Source organism: Acomys russatus, chromosome 10 (assembly GCF_903995435.1).
Source record: "Acomys russatus chromosome 10, mAcoRus1.1, whole genome shotgun sequence".
In the NCBI taxonomy this organism is placed as follows: Eukaryota; Metazoa; Chordata; class Mammalia; order Rodentia; family Muridae; genus Acomys; species Acomys russatus.
Genome location: NC_067146.1, coordinates 47071915 through 47095514, shown reverse-complemented (window position 1 = coordinate 47095514; position 23600 = coordinate 47071915).

The following is a 23600-nucleotide window of genomic DNA, read 5'->3' as shown; positions in this document are numbered from 1 at the left end:
TTTACTTAAATGTTTTTGAGATAATGATGTACTATATAACTTCCCTATTCCTTTTCCTCTCTCCAAGCTGTTTTTCACAGCTTCTGCAACATCTGTAAACATCCAACCACTGAAAAAACAAGGCTTGTATTCACATTGCATACTCTATAGGCATTCTTTAGAAAGAACTAGTTAAAAGGAATGAAAATTTACGTATAACAAAAGTCTTCAAAATTCTCATGCATAGATAAATTCAACAACAACAACAACACACACATTTTAATTGTAAAGTAAAGCAAAGCTGTTTTCACATAATTGAACTTTATAATCATTTTCAACTTTGTTCTAGTGGATATTTGAGGCTTTGTTTACAATGATACACAGAATTCCAACACACAGATTTATCAGTATTTTCACACAAATAATTATGAATGAATATCTATGGGGTGTGCTGTTGTTTCCACTAATAAAATAACCTATCATTAAAATTAGCTTGGCTATATCTTTTCCAATATGCATAATTACTTGTCTATACTATCAGATGTAGAATTTTTAATCATATGATACAAAAATGTATAGGTTCCTTGTAACTTAATTTCCATTGAGAAATTATGTACAAGGAAATGACAAAGATAGGAATAGGACATTGAGGAGAGCTGGGCTGGCTAAAAGACCTAGAGACAGCACCATTGTCAGTGTTCCGCATTTTGATGGGCTTTGTATTAAGTCAATCCTACTTTACTCAAACATGCATTTTACATATCTTTTTGGGAGCTTGCTTCACGAGCTACTAGGCACTTTGGTACAAACTCTCTTCCAATTGAGGAATTTAAGGGGAAATTATAAAACATTTCCTAAAAATCTACTGCTTCAGAAAGGAAGTCTGATTATAGAGGACAGCTATCTCAGAAACTTGAGAAAATAAGCATACCTTAAGGCAAAAATATAGTTAAACTAGGAGTTCTAAAATATTTCAAGGAGTTAACTTCAGAAGTTAGGAAAAAACAACAAAAAACACTTTATATTGACTACAAACTGTATATTTCACTCATATTTAAAGCTGAAATTCAAATGGAGAATAAGACTTTAAAATATTCATTTTCATAAGATTTTTTAAAGATTTATTTGTGTGTGTGTGTGTGTGTGTGTGTGTGTGTGTGTGTGTGCGCGCGCGCGCATATGTGTTTTGGACTAGACTTTTAAAAACATTTCCTATTCACAGCATGAGACCAACCAGCCAGCCTTTCCATTGTTTTATGGGACACAGCTGCCCTCTGGGACTGGATTTAAAGACAGTTGTGAGCTGCCATGTGGGTGCTGGGAACTGGTCCCAGGTCCTCTGGAAGAGCAGCCAAGGCACTTACTGCTGAGACATCTCCCTAGCCCTGCATCTGTATTTTTTCTTTTGTCTTGCAGTCATTTTATATAACCTTTGCCCTGAAGGGAGACATAATCTCTATCTTACAAGGTTACCTGCTACATAACCTAGAAAAATAGCAGTAAATGTCTTCCTTTGTAAGATGAACAGAAATGTGAGGGACCTGAAGAGAATTGCATCTTAGTGTTAGCAAAAGAAAGCAGTGATCAGTAGTGATCAATAGTGATCAAAGTGAGCTAATGGAGATTTGGGTAGTGTTTCCTGTTTGAATGCCCCACTTTCTATTTGAGCAGTTTCAGAAATTGGCAATGGTCCTTTAAAATCCTTTACTGTTTGATTTCCTGAATGGAGTAAAATTTTGCTTCCTCTCCTAAGTCAGATTTTCTGATGGTTTTGTAAGGTTCGGATGGTCTCTGTTAAATCCCTTTCTTCTTTGGTATGTCTTATGTACTGGTCACTAAATTCTAGATGATGCAGTATATAAAGAAAATGATCACCAGGATTCAGACTATTACAGGCAGAGGACAAGGAATGGCTTTCAAGACGCCAGTTGTCAGAAGATTAAATCATGAATGTACATCCAAAGAAATGGAATGCCAACAGGAGACAGGCACCAGTGAGTTGATAGAAAAATGCACACCTAGTAGTATGGTCATCTCTGAGAATCAATATTTTTGAGTTTTCTTAAAAATAAATTTTTGTTGACTTGCAGATATGGTAGTACTAATTTAAAAAAGAAATAGTGTTTGATTGTGGGAGTTGCAAACTTCAAAGGGAAACTGAATTTTTAGGTCTGTGCCTAGATCTTTCATATAAAAGTTGGGGTATTGATTAGGGAGTTTATAATCCTAAGGATTGGAAAGAAATCTTCCAGTTTTCACCAGTCCACTCCCACTGAACCTCATTTTTCCACCAGAAGCTGTTCAAGTCCCATGCTAGGGACACTAGCCTCACTTTTTGTGCAGATTCTTATTGACATCAATTAAGTGGCTTTTAAATGTATGTTTATTGTTTTTATCACCCCAACAAAATATCTGGCATAGGCCACTTCAGGGAATTCTGGCTCTTGAGCTCAGGGAGAACCATTCATCACAGTGTAGAAAAAGCCCAGCAGAGCACACGTGTGATCACAGAAGCAAGTCTTGGCTGCCTCTCATGTGGTAGCCAGACCAGACAGCAGGGAGCTTAGCCACAACCGGAAGTGGCTATACCTTCTATGGCCCTCACAGCAGCCTAATTCTGATGGCTAAAATATATATCCGGGAAGCCCCACATCATCCCAAACTTCCCCTTAGCTTGGTGGCCAAATGTTGGAAGAAGTAAAGCCGTGGGAAGGAATTTACCTAGAAACCATGTCTTTTTTTTTTTTTTTAATTTATTCTTGTTACATCTCAATGGTTATCGCTTGTATCCTCCCATTCTTCCTCCCTCCCATTTTCCCCTTATTCCCCTCCCCTATGACTGTTCCTGAGGGGTCTTCCTCCCCCTGTATATGCTCATAGGGTATCAAGTCTCTTTTTGGTAACTTGCTATCCTTCCTCTGAGTGCCACCAGGTCTCCCCCTCCAGGGGACATGGTCAAATATGAGGCACCAGAGTTTGTGTGAAAGTCATACCCCACTCTCCACTCAACTGTGGAGAATGTTCTGTCCATTGGCTAGATCTGGGTAGGGGTTTAAAGTTTACTGCCTGTATTGTCCTTGGCTGGTGCCTTAGTTTGAGCAGGACCCCTGGGCCCAAATCTGCCTATCATAATGTTCTACTTGTAGGTTTAGAAACCGTGTCTTAAGGCCCTTCTGACCTTACTAAGCTCTGCCTCTACCATGTCTATTTCATCTGGACACATGATTAAGGAATGAGCAGAGAAGCCAGCATTGTGTTGTCTAACGAGGAGCAATGGCATAAACCCTCCCAAAGGCAATATTCTCCAAAGTCCCGTTAACAGAAATCAAGGGAAGGACGTGAGTAAGAATGATTCTAATGTTTTTGTGGCAGGAGGAAAACAAGTAGCTCATGCTAGGCTAAGCTGCTGTCATGAGTACCTTCCCGGAGATTCTGTGGCGGACCTGCTACGTGCAACAGCTCAGAGAGGCTCCAACGTTTTACTCAGTGCATTAACTTCAATCTGAACATAGCAACCTGGACTTCAATATGGCAAAGGTGCCTATAACTTCCTTAGTATATCACACGCTGCCAAACCTCAAGCACAGAGAAAATGATTTATTATGGGATGTGCTCACACACATCCTTTGCCTGTTTACCTGGGTTTTAGAGTAGGCTCACTTCACCAAAGTTTTGAGGGATAACTACAAAGGGAGTCAGTTTCTTTGGAGAACACTGGTGTCTGTCCTCACTTTGAAAATGTGCGACAGATTGGGCCACTGTGGTGAACTCCATCCTTTTTATTTTTTATTCATAAAGTCATTAATCTGTAGTCCAGGCTGGCCAGTGTGGAAATCCTCCATGTTTCAGCCTCTCAAAAGAGAGCTTGCATTTCAGATGTGAAACACTGCTCTGAGTCACCAGTTTTGTTTTGGGAGACAGGTTATGCAGATACAGTTGCAGTTGGCCTGGAACTCATACATCTCTTCTCTGAGACTCCTGAGTGCTGAGATTGATTTCTGCAACCGTAGATCTTAGAATGTAGTGGTCAAAGAAGCAACATTAGCCCTCTAAGGAAAATTACAGTGGGGGTGCAGGCAGTGTTAGCTGACAGAGAAGATAGGTCTTGATGGTGAAGCAGCCTGGGAAATATGCCCTTCATTTATTTAACATATTTTCATCTGATATTTGATTAAAACCCTTCTACTAATGATTAGAGACTTGAGCCCCTGTAGTGAAGTACAAAAGTCTCTCAGACAAGTCCTAGATTTATCCAGTTTATAAGCCTAGAGCCTCTTGGAGAAGGATAGAAAGGCAGATTCATTTAAAGAAAACCTTAACAAATTCTCAAAGGTCATTACTTCAGTATTGTAACAGTCAGTTCAGCTTGTTATCTAGTCATTAGAGCTATGGGCATGAACTAAATAAAAGCAACAAGGATGGTATTGGCTTAGCAATAGGCTGGGTGATCGATGGAATCGAATTGAAGACTCAGAAATAAATCCACACACATATGGACACTTGATATCTGACAAAGAAGCCAAATCTATTCAATGGAAAAAGGATAGCGTCTTCAACAAATGGTGCTGGTTCTAACTGGATGTTTACATGTAGAAAAATGAAAGTAGACCTATATATACTACCATGCACAAAACTGCCTGAGCTACAGAGCCAAGTAAAGGGCAGTGTGTTCAGTTCAGTAACATTTCAAAGGAAACTAAAATGAGTGAATGAATGAATGAATGAATGAATGCATTAATGAATGCCAGCTGAGGAGTCAGTAGCTGAAGACAAACCAGGTCTGTGTCTTCATGGCACGGCACCATGAAAACCCAGCTATTTTGTATTGTGCAAGTGATATACAGATCTGGTAGCGTATGACTTTATTGCTGTGTGGGTAATCAGACAGAGTCTAATTTCAGCTGCTCTTCCAGATGTCTTATCTCTACTGCCATAGATCAATTTAGTCTCTAGCATGCACTCCTTTGCCTGGATCACTTCCTTTCCTCTATAGTAATTAACAGAGCAATTTTCTCTCATTTGTCATGGAGGAAACTATATCTTCATCATCTTATCTGAGAATGATATCAACTCAGTTTTCTCTCAGAATTGATTTTCTAGGGATTATTACCCAGGATATTATGTTTTCTCTTTAAACTGAGAACATCATGGCACTTGGGCCTTGAAGACTTGAAGTGCCAGTGACTATGGATGTGTTGGTGGGATACAGATGTATCAGACTGAGGACAATTCTTCTGAAAATTTCATATTTTTTGTGGGGTTTTCTAGCTATCTCATAGGATATATTGAAAATGATAAAATGTTCAATCTAGCAAGAAAAAAGTTGCACTCCCTATAATACCATTATGACTTGCAAACTTTTTAAGGAGAGAGAGAGAGAGAGAGAGAGAGAGAGAGAGAGAGAGAGAGAGAGAGAGAGAATGGTTGTGTTGTATATTTATGTTGATGCTGATGCTTATGTATCTGTGTGTATTGGGTGCTTTGATTTAATGGTGTGTTTCTGTTGATATTGGGTATCTTTCTTTATCATACTCCACAATATTTTTCTGAAACCAGTGTTTTCACTGAACATGGAGTTAAGAACTTTAGCAAGAGTAGGAAAGCAAACAGGAAACCCAAGCAATTCTTCAGGTTATACCTCCCCAGGGAGCTAGAATAGAAGACATGTGCCACATCTGGCTTATTATATGGATGCTGTGAGTCCAAATTTAGGTCCTCCTGTGTGCATGTGTGCACACATGTGCACACGTGTGGTGTGTGTGTGTGTGTGTGTGTGTGTGTGTATGTGAGAGAGAGAGAGAGAGAGAGAGAGAGAGAGAGAGAGAGAGAGAGAGAGAGAGAGAGAGAGAGAGTATGTGTGCTTAGTTTGCATGAATTATCTCTGTTCCCCTTGGTTGGATTTTTGCTTCTGAAAGCACAAAAATAACATTTTTATGGTGTTCTAATCTACTTAGCAGTAGCACACAAAACTAGTTTTTTTTGTGTGTTTATAATGAAGGACAAAAGAAGACAACGTACCATAGTTAGCTTGAACTGTAATGTGTGTTGTTTGTTAGCTAGAACTTGTGTTCTATCAGATTCACAAGGTACTTGGGAAATATGTGGAAGACACTCTTAATTCTCTCTAGCACTCCTGGAAATACTCTCAGGTGCCTAATAGGCTATCTCAGTAGGATATTTGTTATTGTTTCTTTCCTTATTAAACACAATCTCAAGTTGTAGTCATTCTGTCCTTCCTCCTGAAGGTTTGGATTGAAATACAAATGTGTACCACCACATCTAGCTATGCTGAGGTATTGCCTACAAAGCAGTGCTAACTTTTTTCTTTTTAAAATTAGTTCATATTTTGCTTTTGGATAGTAGAATTTTGTTTTTGTTTTTGTTTTTCAACAGGATTTTCTTGTGTAGCCCTGGATGTCCTGGAACTCTCTTTGTAGACCCCGCTGACCTTGAACTCTCAGTTGTCTGCCTACCTCTGCTACCCAAGTGCTAGGATTAAAGGCATGCACCACCATGTCCAGTGACCATTGATCCTCATATACTGTGTCTTAGGTCCATAAAATTGAGCATGCCAAATATCATTTTATGATCAGCTGAAAATAGTAAAAATAAAATCTAGTTCAAATATATTATGAAAATTCAAGTAGCTTGTTTGAATAGATAGCTCATAATCTTAAGGTATCTAGTCCTACTTGATTGTCTTTTATTTTACCTTTAATACATAGGCTCATGGGCATCTCTGGCCAGGTGTCTAAGAAAGACATTGCGATCTCATTTAGAAAAGCCTCTGATGAGAGTTGTCATCAAGTGAAAGTATACTACAATGTTACTTCAGTTCCACTCAGAAACGTCATTGGAGAGATTTTTTAAAAAATGACTTTTTAGTAAGGAGAATGCTAAGAACACATCACATCATCAATTGTACAGACGTGTGTTAGTTAATGAGCAAAGACTCATGGAAAAATCTATGTGAAGAGTCTTGAATGATCCAGATGCTGTGAAAAGCATATGTGAATGTCCATCAAACTATTTCAGATGAAGGCTCTGGGTGACGGTTGGAACAATCCGCTTCGTGCCAGTAAGTTCACTGTTTCCTAGGCCGTCTCATTGTTTCTTCCCCCCTTAGTGGAATCATGAATAAAATGGCCAGAAAAGGATGCGTTCCAAACAACTAAAGTGTTTTTTTTTGTTCCTCTTAATGCTCATGTAGCAGCCGCTACATTGAATGGCTATTCAACCAGTAATACATTCAGCCAACTCTGAGCCTCCGGCAAAGGAAGCATTTCTTAGGGCACTAGTGAGCCATGTAGTGGCAGAATGCTTACACTGGACTGCTGCCACCTCGGAAAGAATGCTTAGGATATGATTTTGTTTTCCTCCCCCACAATGCTTCTGCCAGCATTGCCGCGTGCATATTTACTGAACGCCCTTATTCTCTATCTTACTACCCTGCATTATGTGGCGTCTGACCAAGAAAGCTTATTTAACAGCAGAACCAGTAATGTGGTTACGCAAGACTGGCTGGGATTCCTATTTACAGCATCATCCAGAAGCCACTCTCCCAAGAAAATGGAGGACAGTTTATGAAGCAACAATGAATAGTTGGTTGGGAGGATGATCACAGTCAAACGTTACAAATAAAAACTTGGAAGTGCGAGGGACCACGGGTACAACATATAGCGCGTGATCGGCTAGCAAGAGGAAGCATATCAGCATCTCAAATGAGACCTGTGGGTCTGAGAAGAGGAGGCTGCAGTGCAGAGTCCTTCCCCAAGCACACCACTGCGAATGTTGTTTCCCAGAATGCTGAACTGTGACAGATTAATGTTCTGGTTCTGTTCTTCTAGAGACTAAGAGTTCCCTTCTCAGATCACTGCCCTGAGGGAGTAAATGTCTGTCTCCGTGATGATTAATTAAGATTATCAGGGGAATGTGAGGTACTGTTACTCTTTTCACTGTTGTTGTTGCCATCTTTGGCAACATTTTGGAAATAAAATTTGAGTCACCCAACTACTTAAAGAACAACAATCAAACACAGTTTGCTGAGAGACCAGAAACTAGCCCAGGATACATGGGAATTGTAAATTATAAAATACAATCTGAACCTTATGCCTAGTTTCTATGCTTGTTTTCATTTCTTTGTGCATGTGTGTGTGTGTATGATACACACACACACATACACACACATATATTAGACATGACTGAAGCAAATTGCTGAAATTAAAAGCATATCATTTGTATTATTTGGTACTCAGGAAACTATGTACCTATGGAAGAACCAAAACAATTAGGCTTTCCAGCATGTCACTTTAAACTTTATAGCATTTGTGCCTTGGAAGTTATCAGTATTTAAGAACTCCATATGATTGGTGGGTAGCTTATGTGCTTGTGTTTGAATTTTTATATATAAACTGATTTATTCCCTTTTACCTTCCTGTGCATGTAAAGAAAGTAGTAAAGAAGGAGGTAAAAGGGATATTGTGTGCTGTGGCCAGTGGACTTCCTTATAGTATGTTTGTAAAAGACGAAGACAGGGTTATCGTGGGAGGCATGTGCATTTCCTTCCTTGCTTCTTTTCTCTTTGGGGCTGTGGTGGGGATCACACCTAGGGCTTCACAAATAAGAGGCAGGTGGATTACCACTGAGGCCCAGACGCAGACCTTCCTTACATCATTGGGCTTTTAGTTTCTGTACCAATTCCATTTTTACTGATTTCCATTCTTTGCTTTTTGCAGGTCAGATGAAATTACTGGCACATTTCCAAAACAACCACTGGCTGTCCTCGATGGTTACTTTCAAGATCGACAGGAACAAACACAATGTTGGCAGCAGGAAAAAAAACAGTACCCTATGAGCATATACGGGGGGAGGAGGTCCCCCCCGTTCACAGTCACAGGGGAGGCAAGTAAAGGAAAAGCAGGAGGGAGGAATAAGAGGATACAAGGGATGGGATAACAATTGAGATGTAATATGAATGAATTAATAAAAAAAAGAAAAAAAGAAAAAAAAAAAAAAAAAACCAGTGCTCGGCTCCTCACTTGAGGGAACTGTGACCTGTTTTCATGCGCCGTCCTCCATTCTTTCCTGTTAGAGCTTTCCCAGGGTGTTGCAGAGCCCCAGGACCTCTGGTCATCAAGCCAAGAACACATTGTGAAGTTGTTTCTGAACTCATTACCTACTAAGATGTCGTTCATCTTCCTTTGACAAAACATGTAACTCAAGCCAAAAAAAAAAAAAAAAAAATGTAGTTCCTTAAATATCTCTTGCAACCAGTGTTTCTTTGGCCAGCACACTACATCTTGGATCAAGTTTCTGAAATACTCCTTTTAAAAAAGTAATTATTTCATAAAGAAGTAAAAGTAATTTCTCTCTCTCTCTCTCTCTCTCTCTCTCTCTCTCTCTCTCTCTCTCTCTCTCTCTCTCTCTCTCTCTCTCTCTCTCTCTCTCTCTCTCTCTCTCTCTCTCTCTCTCTCTCTCTCTCTCTCGCTCTCTCCTTTTAGCAGTTGCCAAGTCATTGTTTTTCTGTTAAAGTCTTGTAGAAGATTGAACCTGCCACAGATTTCTGGGAAGTCTCAGAGCTACATGAACTAGGTTAGTAATTGGGATGAGGTTGCCAAGAAAGGATGCTGGCTCGATAAGGGTGAGAGAAAAGGCCCATGAAAGGCATCAAATACTGCAAACAACAGCTGCAGCTGCAAATTCAAAAGCAATCCATATCTCCATGTGAGAGTTTGTTTTCCAGGCTCCCCAGCATCAGAGTACGCTCGCAAACAGAGTAGATAAGAGCAGACAGAGTCATTTATGTCCTAGCAGGGTTGGCACTTTTACTCATGAGTGAGCAAAGTGTAGGCATGGAAACACATCTGAAATACAGTGCTGTGGCTGATGTCTTAGTCTTATCATCAAAGCCATAAAAGGTATAAACTACCCTCAGTGACTCTCTCGGGCAGTCCAGAAGTTCAGCTGTGAGTGCTAAACAGCGGTGGCCTGAGGTGGAGGGCTCCGTGAGACAAAACCCAGATCTATTGGACAACACCATTTACTACAGTCATCTTCTCAGAGAGGAAGAATGTTTAAGCTGAAGCACAGGGCTGTTGTGGAGAGGGAAGGAGAAGGGAGGAAAGGATGCTCTGTGTTCTAGGGAGGAAGCGGTTGACCATTTGCTCCTCTCAACCACACGCCTTCCTACTGCAGGTGGTAGCATCAGGAACCATCTCTAAATTCTGACACTCTGTACCTGGTTTGAGATGTGAGGTCTAGGTTTGTTGCTGTCATTGTTTGCTCTTTTATTTCTTCCCTAATGTAATTTTAAAAACACTCCACTCTTTCTACTTAAAACACACAAACTCTTATATGAACAGAAGAGGGACCAGATTCATAAGCCCTTGTGGTTTTGCCATTCTCATAAAAAATAATGTAAGATGCTCAAATCTTGCATAAAATATCTTAGTTTTAGCACGCCATATATAGTGAACAGTGCTTACAATAGGAAAAACAATGTTGCAATAAGGTAGATGTAAAAGAAAATAGATTATTTTAAAATGAATATTCTTTCTCTCTTTGTATACACACATATGTGGCATTTGTATGGCATCTACAACTTCATGCATTTGAGTGTATATATCTATGGCTGGTATTTTTCTCTACTGTCATTGACCTTATTATTTGAAACAGGGTCTCCCAGTGAACCCGGAGCTCATTTATTCCACTAGACTAGCTACCCAGCAAGTTCCAGTGATCTGCTTGTCTCTGCATCCCCAGTACTGGTAGTAGAGGCATGTTCCACTGATCCTCTCTTGTTACATGGGTGTTGGGGATGCAAACCCAGTTTTAAACAATCTCCCTTAACTATATTTGATATTTTTGCAGGAACATTTTAGTTCTCACGTGCACTTGAGTAACGCTCATCGGCAGAAGAGTCACTGTTATAACAACAATGAAATTTCCAAGTACATACCTTCAGTGTCGACAAAGAGCAAGTCTTGCACACTTAAAATATTGTTTAAGTAAGGTTGTTTAATGTTACATGAAAAATCAAGCATTTGAAGAGCCATGAGATTGTTGAATTGGTTTTGAGAGAACGCTGAGAAGAAGAAGGAAAAAAAAAAAGGCATTATCATAATGTATAAGCAAATTAAAGAAAGAATTGTGCATTTTAGAGGAGGAAGGCTGACTAATACTTAGTGGTAGGAATTTACGCCCAGAAGTGGAAGAAGAAAATGTGTTTCTCAGCTTCACCATGTATTTCTTATAGCTTAGTGTTATGGGGGAGTGAACGTATCATTGTCACCTCATCACAGGTCTTCCAGCATCGTAATTATGCATAAAATGACTCAAAAGACTACTTGCATTTTGATTTTTGATTTCTCCAAGACAGAGTTTCTCTGGGTAGCCTTAGTTATACTAGAACTCTCTTTGTAGACCAGCCTGGCCTCAAACTCACAGAGATCTGCCTGCCGCTGCCTCCTGTGTGCTGTGATTAAAGATGTGTACCAGTGCTGTGATTAAAGATATGTACCACCAAGTCTGGCTAAGACTACTTTTTAAAGAAAAATAAAATAAAAATCAACAACACAATTTTAATTTACACACACACACACACACATGAACATACACACACAAAGTAAAGACTACAACCTGTACTTCTGTTCTCCATCATTAATTTTTCCTATTTTAACACTTTGCATTAGTGTGCTATATTTCTTTAAACATTTTTAAGTCAATCTAGATGTATTTTAATTTACTGAAGTCACAGTTTACAGTAGGGTGATATTGTACATTTTTTTTTTCGAGACAGGGTTTCTCTGTGTAGCCTTGACTGTCCTGGACTCACTTTGTAGACCAGGCTGGCCTCGAATTCACAGCGATCCGCCTGCCTCTGCCTCCCGAGTGCTGGGATTAAAGGTGTACATTTTATAGGTTTCAAATAGCATAGTGACTTGTATCTGCCATTAGAATATCATAGAGGTGACAATTTCCATTCCAATATTTTTATTTCATACTTAAAAATAATTTTCACTATACATTGTGAGTTAAATACCTTTCATAATGTGTTTGATATTCTCATTCATTTGTCCAGATCTTTTATTTTTCCATGTTCTCCATTCCCCTGGTGGTGACAACTGAATTGAGGTAAGATTTGGTCAGAGAAAGTTGCCTGAACAAGATCAAAGGGCGGGAGGAGAGGGGGCAGCATTTATTTCCTGGGCCTGTCCTGTCAAATGACTGTTTTGGCAATGACTATGTTCTTCACGGCTACAGTGGATCTGCCTTCCACAAACTCAGGTCTAATCTGTCTTGCTTTTTCTCTAGTGTACGGACAACTAGTGGTGGCAAATCTTTTGTGTCTTAACTGGTCCTCAGGTACTTGGGAAGGCTTGTTGGTCTTTATGATGCCTACAACCACAATGGCCAATCTTTCTTTGACTTATTTTCAATCAAATTCTATATGCATCTGTCTCCTATAAGAAGAATGTGCTTTCCAGTGAAGTCTTACAATACAATTAGAAACTCCAGCTGACAGGTTAGCCTTCATTTCACAAAGTGCCGGACCCAACCATGCTCTCAGCTTGAATAGATATGAAACTAGAACCAGGCTTTGGGCATTCTGACCTATGATTCCTGTCTATATCCCAGTGCACAAGAGTATGTGTCAAAATGCACTGTTATGCCCATCATTTTCTGAAAATAAAAATCATTAAGAAAGAAGCCTATTTTTGAAATACTGAACTGAGTCATTTAAACATATAAGCTAATACATATATTAACTAGCTCAACTGAGTCCTCCACAGTGTGTGTGCTTAAGAACACATGGTACACAATACATACATATATATATGCTGTCAATTACAAATAAGATGAACAATTTTAAAATTTTAATGGTGATTATGTGAAGCCTTTCTGTTGCTGTCATTTTGTTGAGTTTTCACTGTCATGTTGAGAATAGAAAACTTCTTAACATACATTTATACATACAGAAAAAATATTTTTTACGTAAAACTATTTGAAAAAGTGCTTTGCAGAGTTTATTTAGTGGTTGTGATAACTATACCGTACACCTCATCTTTAGTAAATATCAAAACAGTTTTTAATGAGTGAAAATATTTTATTTGTATTGTACTTTGTGGAATGAAGGAGATTTGACATAAATAAGATTAGCCGCTGTTATTTTTAAAATACAGCAGATTAATAAGCCTGGATTTCAAAAATTATTGACAACATTCTTATGAACACGGTGGAAAAATATGGCCTTAGTGAGACAAATAAAAGTTGTAGTGATTATAGCAGTAGAAGGCTTAGATTTTTAAGGGAAAGAGTTAGATAAATCTCTTATTATCGTCAACATCACCCTTGACTATACAATAACATCCTCTTAAAGTTTACACGTATCTACATTCTAGCTTAACTTAATGGCTCTGACTATGGGCCAGATAATGAGATCTGTAAAACTTCCTGGTGATTCTACTATATCAAATCCAGTCAGGAAAATAACAATAGAGGTCTGGTACTTGAGGTACCTGTGCTGCTCTGTAGGTGTATTTGTGCCTCTTATATGTGCGATGACTTCTAGGCAAACGCAATATCATAAGAAAGATTAGGCAATTAGGCTTCTGTATGTGGAACTCAGAAGCTAAGTCTTCTTATTAGAGTATGCAAAAATGACAATGAGTTACCTGCAATGAGACTTGATGGAGAGGTTTATACTGAAAACAAAACAAAACAAAACAAAAAACAAAACAAAAAAAGCAAACAAGGGGCTGCTAGAGGGCTACAGTTTTATCTGAAATGCATGTGAAGGCATTGTTGAGCTGCGGTGTGAAGGAGTTGGAGGTAGGCTTCACTGGCCCGTAAAATGGCCGTTTGTTATGGTATTTTAGTTAAGAGGTACTGGTGACCTGGACTGAGGCTGTGCTAGCAGAGATGAGCAGTAAGTATATTCATGTTATATTTAGAAAGACTTAGAGACTGAAAGCCTGTGAGGGGGGAGAATAAAAGTCTTCAGGATGATAAACACCTTTCTCTGGACCTGAAATTCCTTTTCCCTGCTGTTTAGCAATTCTAGAGAAGAAAATGTAAGAGATTATTCCACCTTGAAGCATCTTTAGTGGAAGAATGCTGGCAGATGCAGTTGAATTGCACCCTCTGCTCTTTACACCGTTGATTGGCAAGGCCAAATTCAGGTTAGCATAGTCACAGATGACCCTTATAGACCATCTTGAAGTGCAAGAAGAGTTTTCACTTACAAGAAATAGTTACTACAGGTGCACAAACGACTCTACATTTAAAATCAAACTGAATTAATTATGAGTCATAGAAAAAAGTGATTTGTCAAATTCTAAAATACAATGAATTTATGTGTTTCATTTTGCTTTCAGAATGTCAGTTGCAGCTCTCTGTAAGGAGCACAGTGGTGAGAAAACACAATGCTTCACAACCCCTCCAAAAACTGCTCTGCACAAATGACAAGTCTATGAGCAGAACGGCTGACAAGGCTCTGAAAATCTTAAAGAAAAATCCCAAATATATCATGAGAGTTGGAAATGAATCAGGAAGATAGATGGACTCATTGTTTTTGCTGCAATTCAGTTCACCAGTAGCATTATCATGAGTGTTAGGAGATAAAGAAATAATACATTTAAGGTCCAAAAAGGAGCATACCGTGTTTCATTCTCTAGACACCAAGATGGTGTGGCCACCTGCAGAGAGCTATTGTTTGCTTGGGCTGCGCTATGTATTACAGTGGCCATTCTATTCATTGGCGCTAGATAATTTGTATGCGAGGATATAATCCTTTAATAATGAAGGCTACAGTGGACATGGAGTAAGCAGTTTCCAGATCATAATTGCTTTTTGAAAATGTCCTTTTAAATTTAATTTCAAACCAGCAGTTTGCATCTCAGTTTTTAGAAAGGTTTAGCATTTTGTGTATGTGTTTGTGTGTGTGTGTGTGTGTGTGTGTGTGTATCTGTATGGGTGTCTATGTCTGTGTGTGTGTCTGTTTGTGCATGTCTGTGTGTATGTCTGTGTGAATGTATGTTTATGTCTTGTTTATGTGATTGTGTGTGTGTGTGTGTGTATGTGTGTGTGTGTGTTTGACAGAATGAGAAAGAGATATAGAGTAAAATGCAAAAATTTCCAGAAAATTATTCCATCAAAACCACAAAAAAGAATCTTAGATGGAAAAGGGAAATAAATGCATGTAAACAGCTAAAAGAGAAAATGTAAAATGTTCTTGCTACAAAGAAAATAATAAATATTTGAGTTGATGATACATTTAAAGTTGAAAATAATATTTATACAGTATATTCTGATTGTGGTCTACTCTCTTCTCTCTTTTTCAGTTCCTTCCCACCTCACCCCCACCTATCCAAACAGGCAAAAACACAAACAAATCAGAATTAACAACAAAAGCACAAAAATCATACACAGATACACACACAATAAACAAAATTCATAAAAACACAAAATTTCAAAAGCATAATATATGAACAAAAGACCAAATGAATGAAAAATGCCTGAACAAAGTAACATGAGAAAAAAATCTGCAAGAGCACCATTGAGTACATTTTCTGTCATGCATTTCATGCTGGGCATGGGGCCTCCATACAGTCTGCTTTATGTATTCAATGATACTCCATCAGGGAAAATGAATTCCTCCTTTGTAAGTGGTTATCAATTGGAGATAGCTTCTTGGCTGAGAAGGAAAATTCGTGTGCACTTTCCCCTCTCAGTGCTTGGGTCCTGTCTGACTCTGGCCTGTTCAGACCCTGTGCATCCTGCCACAGTTTGTATGATTTCATGTTTGTGAGTCCTTGGTGTCATCTATCCTCTCTGTCTCCTAAAATCTTTCCACTCCTTCTTCTGTAAAGACCCCTGAGCCCCAAGGGGGATGTGCTATTTAGGGCTGAGTGTTCCAAAGTCCGTCACTAACTGGACATCAGGGGAAGCCTCTCTGAGCATATCAGAAAATTGTTAATAGTTCTTCTATTGCTGCTATGTTCCTTTAGCAGAACAATAGTATTTGGTTTCCCCCAGGCCCACGGCCTATCTAATCTCAGGTTCTTGACTACAACAGTGGTGTCAGGTTCCATTTCATGGAGTGTTCATCAATCTAATCAGAGAATGATTGGATACTCCCACAATATTTGTTAGGCAATGACATTCTTCTTATCCTTATTTGGCTGTTCTGCAGTATATGCAAGTATTAAAAACCACATTTATACTATATAATTATATAATTTGACACTTTAAAATAAAATGTAACTGAAAATACATCAGTTAGAACTGCTTGAATATGAAAAACACAAAAGGGTACAACTTCTGAAATCCACTGAGGTCTTATATCAGGTTGTGCAGAAATGAGCTAACAAGTGGCTGTGTAACCCTCCCTGCCCAATGGTCATTGCCTTCAAGGAAATTTTAAATGAGTACAATTTGTGGGAAATGTAGATGCCAAGGTATTTTATATTGCAACCAGTATTGTTGCTCTTTGGTATTTTGGCAATTTTCACCTTATATGAATATAATATCATATATATATGTATATGTAATACATCATGTAAGTTAGTGAGTAGCTTTATTTATGTAAAGTTTTAATCCAGTTAGTTTGGAGTAGATAAATGTTGACAATAAAACACTGTCAGAAAGAGATCTGGGTTAATGGTTGAGTGACAAAATTAGTTAAAATGGACAATGTAGGCATTGCTCTTGTGCTGATGGAATTGTTCCATATCTTCATCTTGCAGCATGCACTTTAATATGAGAAAGGCTGGCATGGGACTTCAAGAGATTGCCCACCATTTAATAGCACTAGATACTTTTGCAGAGGACCAACCAGTTCCAGTCACAGCACCCACTTGAAGTATCTCATAACCACGTTTAACTCTAGCTCCAAGGGATCCATAGGCACTCACAAATATGACACACATATGTAGACACATCATAAACAGTCCAATAGAAGGTTTAATAGTGAAGACTACACTCTCTTATCTTTCTTATGTCAAAAAAAAAAAAAAAAAAAAAAAAAAAAAGAGAGAGAGAGAAAGGGGGGTATGACTTGGAGCCCCTGGAAAAAAAAAACAAGAGAAAATGAGTGTGGCCTGAAGTCATACTACTGACATGGGACATGCTATTGACAAAGGGATTTTGAGGTGGACATTCTTGATTTGTATTAACGACATACTGGAATATAATGCATAATGCTTGGTGACTCAAGCATTCTCTGCTATAGAAAGTAGGAGCACCTGGGTGTGACATTTGTACTCGTGGATATGAAAATCATTAGACAGCCATTCTGAAACCCTGAACACAGCAGGCGGTGTCTATGATATACCAACATTTCGAATCACTCCTTTCACACCTGCTTGCATTTGCATGTAGTCTCTTAGAGAGATTATCATGGAAATAACTTGAACAATCTCAGGTATTTTTAAAAATAAAAGGTACCATTTCATCTTCTTTGTTTCTTTTGTCCTTGGAAAACAAGCAATGTCTTTAAAAAAATAAAAGGATACAAATAATAAATAAATTGGAAGGAAGATTTTTTTAAACCTATGCGTTTTTCTCCCAGAAGACAGTTAAAATACTTTGTATCTCAGTATCTATTGTAAGTGATTTTATGTTTTATTCTATGTTCTAAGAAGCCATTTGGCTATATGGGCCAGACATTTTGAGGAAATGTGAAATACTGAAAAGTCTTGGCTTAGAAGTCAAGTCTGCTCTTCATTGACTGCAGAATCCTGAGGAAGGTGCTAAGCTGCTCATTTTTTACTACTGAAAATTAAATGATTTAGATGATAAAATGTTGCACAATACTAATTTACAACCATTCATTATTATTATTATTATTATTATTATTATTATTATTATTATTATTATTATCACATTCTGTCAAGGTGAAATTATTTCTAGGAGAAAACTTAAAATAGGTAAAACTTGTATAAGTTAATACAATAAACCTTAACTGTTATGCTTAATATCCATAATATGGAGTTTAAAGACAAAAGAGCTATTAATAACAGTAAAATTATAACTCTATGTGTTCATGTTTCTCCATCATGGACATAAACAGGTAGCTAGACAAAAAGGTAAAGACAGAATTTTTGGAAGCATGTAAATAAGATATCAGGTAAATATTTAGCTTCATAGAACTGTTGTAGGTGGGTTTTTTGTTTCTAAATCATTGTCCCTCCAAGCTGGGCAGGCTCTTTTTTAGTAAAGAAAAACCACATAAAATGTTGTTATTTTCAGCCAGAAGAATAGAGATAGTGCTGTAATTTGTGAAGGCTGAACTCACTGAATTGGTGTGCGAGCATAAAGGCTGAATTGCTGCTTCTCCTCAGTGAGTGGCACTTGCTAGACAATAGCGTTGAAAACCATCTGTGTTGTCCTTAGCAATCTGATTCTGCCGATGTGTGATAACATAGTTTGAAAATGGAGTTTCTCCATCAAAATATGAAATAATCCAAAATAAACCTAGGGTTATTAGTAAATGAGGCATTTTCAGTTCCAAGCGTTATTTCTCTTTAAACATGTGAGATTGCTCAGTTTATTCTGTTGTTATTGTGATGGGGATAATACACCAGTGAAGGACAAGAAAATAACTCTGCCACTTATTTCAGTGCATTTGGATGACCTGAGAATGTTTTATGAAACAATCACATGATTCAGGCTGCAGACAAATATCACACATTACTTTAAAAGAATTCGGCTCTTGAATCTTACCAGTGTAGGTCTAGAAAGAAATTGGAACATTTGATTGAGTTTTCTCACTATATTGATGAGCATGGTGTTTGGGAATGCTTTTTTCAAGGATTAACATCTGATTTTCCTTCTGTCAATCTGAGCAAATGCTTGGCACAAAGTCTCAGTGGTTAAAGGCACTTGCTGTCAAGCCTGGTGATCTAAGTCTATCAACGGGACTCACAGGGTGGAAAGACAGAGCAATCTCTTTCAAGTTTTCCTCAAACGTACACAATGGTACTATTACGCATGCTCGACCTACTCAACGCACTTGTACTCATAAGACATAAATAAATAAAATGCAGTAAAAATTTAAGTTTAATTGAGGGATAGTTTTGGTTTCTAGGAAAGTGATGGGTTACAGAAATAAGTACATTTGTGTCATCTGTACAGTTATAGAGACTATGCTTATTTGTGAATTTATTTTTCTGAACCCAATTGTGGATATATTTTTTTCTATTTTTGATGATGATTAAAAATGAATGGCTGTTAAAACCTGACAGTGTGAAGGTCAGCTTTCCTACTTTCAACTTCAATTAGAATTCTGTCACCGCCAAAAGGCTTTTTCTGATGTAGTTGTTCACCGTGTGTCAAATGGACCTACCATTCTCTGCAGATATTACCAGCCTGACACCTGTGCCATTACAACTCCAGAACTGTCTGCCCTGGAGTGACCTGCCACCTTGTTAGAAGCACAGATTCTCTAGCCAAACCCCATACTTCCTGACTCAGAATATACAATTTAGCAAAGTCTCCAGATCTCTACTGTCAAGGACTCTAGTGCTGGACAATGTACGTAAAATCCATTCAACTCCTGTGAAGGGTTTGCCTGGAGGGCACATGGGCAATCTCCACAGATCTCTTTATAATTTTTGGTGTAGGCCAAGCATAGGCCAAGACAATTCAGAGGCACTTGTAGCTTGTTTGCAATTGCTGAGAACAAAACTTTAGACTCTTGCATCAGAATTTGATGCAGTTTTATTAATTAGCATTTTATGGCTCTGTGTGGCACACTCTACACTTTTAAAGGAGATAGCGCACTTAATAACAGCAGTTTTGCATTGCATAGCTGTTAAAACTTTTCCAGAAAACGCTACCAGCTAAATTATAAGGGTGAATTAAAGTGTGCCCTTTATAAATAGTCACAAAAGGCCTCTGCAGCTGATTATAGTGTGGGTGTAATTTGGAGAAAGGTTTGCTGTAGGCACAAAATTATAGTACTGCAACTGGGATATTGCCAAGAGCCTAGCCATTTCCAGGAGCTGTCTCACCACCTGCTAGCACACTATTCAGAACTGAGTCAGAGGATAAGGAAAGTCTAAGGAGTCATTAAGCCTTCATCTGAAACACTGCCTGAACGAGCTGTCATTTTCCCTATGAGCGTCCTTCGAGCCAGACCCTTCCTTGCCTCTGAGCCCAGGAGGGCTGAAGGGTAGGGCTTTCTGCCCAGTAAATGAATTGTTAATTCTTTTTTGTTCTGAGTCAATCCAAGCATTTTGTTTACATCTCAGATCCCCTAGCTATCTCAAAAGTGAGGGCAGGCTCTAAGGAGTCCTTACCTTTTCTTGCACACTGCTTTGATGCCACAGTCCAGTGATTGTAGTGTGCTGCCAACCTGAGACTTTGGTCTAAAGCCTGTTACCAAGAATGTCCTGGGAAATTCTCCCTTCTATCCTTGATGTTGCTTGTTAAACAGTTTCTTGACTGAGTTCAGCTGTGCCCGGGTACAGCAAGCTCAGGAGTGGCTCCTTCTTCCTACTTTGTACTTTCCAATGAAATTAAACCTTTCCTGTATCTGGTGAGCTGGACTAGACTAGGAGTTTTGATAGTTTTTTATATTAGAATCTCAATCTGTAATAAGAAATGTCCCTGAACTCACTGCTGTTCTCCTGCCAAGGCCTAGGATGAGGATGTTTGAAATTCTATTTCTGTATGGGAATAATATATGCTTTTATAGTGATAGCAGTATTTCATTTATATAGTATTTTTTAATGTATAGAAGGCACTGTTTTAGGCATTCTATGTAAATATATATGTATACACCTTTATGTATGTGTAAACTCATTTAATTCTAACTATAACCATGATTTAGATACCATTAGTATTGATTTTACAAGGTAAATGTGGAACATAACATTAAGTACTTTGGTCAGGGGTGGAAAAGTCTAAAGAAGGAGCCAAAAAACAGTCACAAGCCAGGTAGTAGGTGTGCTAATTTACAGTATAAATGAGTCTTCACTGGTGGTTTACTTGACTTAGTAGAGGAGTGAGGATTCAGGGATAGAGACCTCTACTTAGGCCTAGGGAAGGAGAAAGCATCAAGCTTTCACAGTGACTTAGAGTTGGTGTCTGATAGCAAGTGAGGCTAAAATGAAATGGGAAGAGAAAAGCTGGAGGAAAGTGCTGACACACAAACCGTCAAGTCAATCATGAGGAGTTCTTTCTTCCACGAGAAAGAGGCCCATGTACCTGGGTACTCAAGGTCTCAAAGAGACAGAAGCAAACACTGCTAGCTGGTTGTTTTCTGTGAGGAGGGAAGAAAACCAGGCTGGCCATAGGGCAGTGGGTTAGACTGCCAGGAGCTCCATGGAAGGATGTGGGCTGATGGCAGCAGATCTAGGAAATCCTGCTTAAGTGTTTTGTATCCAGATGGAGGAGAAAGCACGTGTCAGCAGACAGAGCATGGGCAGATCAGCTGATGTTTCTTGGGTGACTGAAAAGAACACAGGCAGGCCCCAAGTGCCTCCACTTTGTACAAAATGCTGTTAACTGATTTCAATCCATCACACACACACATAGAAGACATGAATTTTTTTACCCCCTTCAAATCAGCAATGCAGAGTTCTTCATTAAAAGTAATTTCAGACATGAGAATACAACAACAACAAAGTATGCCATTGTGAGAGAAAATGCTTTTAATTAGTGCTGAAATAGTGCAGAGTCCTGTGGCACTGAGAATATTTAATATTAAAACAAAATGTTATCGCCTGCCGCTTCCTCTTCTTTTTAGATCATTAGCATAGGATTAAACATTTTTAAGCAAGATTTCAACCCCTCAGCAAGCAGCTGTGTCTTCTATTAAAAAAATACAATAAACTCATACATATGTATTATGCACTTAATTAAAACTGATAGATACTCATTTACAAAGTTCTGATAGTGTTGTGAATTTTTATGGTGCTTTGGATCTCTGGACAGCCGCCATCAATTTGCATATTTTAAGTGGAAAAGAAGGCATTGGGTGGAAGAAAAGCAATCCAAAAATCACATAATCTGAGAGGCATGGCCTGAAATTAGATTTTTTTTCTGGCCTAAAATCTTCCTATATGTATTTAAATTATACATGATATGCATTTATTATAAAGTTTAGAAAAATATGCAAGATGATATTGAAAAATTAAAAGCATCTATAACCTAATTAAGTAAAATTTGAATTATTATTTTGGTATCTATGGTATATATCAAAATACATACTCAATGGTATATTTATTTGTATATGTTTGTTTATGAAATCTATATATTTTGAAGAACTTAAGCACCCTATACTCATAAATATGTAACTTCTAATTTTGACCTAATTTTAAGTGATAAATATTTTCTAGTTCTATTACTTTGTTTTTATTAATATGATTTATCATGACTATTAAATAGTAAAATACAGCTGTAATATTTTGATCTTGCTGTGTCATTCACATATAAATTAGAATTTTGAAGAAACATACTAGGAGACAGTCCTGCATATGCCTAACTCTGACCTCGTAAAGCACATGCTAAACTTGCAGCATCCATGGCTGAGAAGAAATATGCACTAAGTAATTAATCTTGCAGCAATTTGCTGCAATATACACAATCATGTACTCCTTCCCAGTGTGGCACGAGGATAAAAGACAGAGTCGGGTTTTCTTTCCTGACCACCCCAGAAAGACAGACATTGGAGGGGTACCAGTGAATATACCTAAAAGAGTAGACGACTTATGGAAAAAACACATGTGTGTACATGTATGCAGATATACACATGTGACAATCCTATATTGTTGCTGTTATGATAAATAGCATAGGACACTAGCAAAAGATTCACTAGTTCCCTTTTCTCACATATTTTTCAGTAAATTCAAATATATTCATGTGATGGCACTTGAGATATTTAATACTACTTTCAACACTTACTTGCTTATAAATCCTTCAAGACACTTAAAAAGTAAATTAAAGGAGACACTAGATGATGGAAAGACTTTTCATGATCCTGGATTGACAGAACTAATGTCACAAAATGTCTATACTACCAAATGTATGTGTGTAACACAATACTCATCAACATTGCAGCATTATATTTCATAGATCTGGAAGAAACAGTTCAAGAATTCATACGGAATTACAAAAGACCATGAATAGCCAAAGCAATCTTAATGAGAAAGAACACAGCTGGAGGTATCACAAAACATGACCTCAAATTATTCTACGGAGCTGTAATAATAACGACATTTTCGTACTGGCATAAATACCAAAAGATAGACACAATGGAACAGAATAAGGGACCCAGAAATAAACCAGCAAAGTTATGGCCAACTAATTCTGACCAAGGAAGAAAAAAAAACATGCAATAGAAAGAAACAACTGTCCTAGTTTGGTTTCTGTTGCTGTAATAAAGCTACAGCCATGAGCCACTTGTAGGGGAAATGGGTTTGATTTTACCTTAAAGCATAAAGTCATTAAGGGAAGTCAGGACAGGTATTGAAGGGAAGGGATTAAGCAGAGACCATTATAGAACGGTTACTGACTTGCTTTCCATAGCTTGATCAGCCTACTCTCTCATACAGCACAGGACTACGTGCCCAGAAGTGGCAGTGCCACAGTGAGCTAGGCCCTTGCACATCCATCAT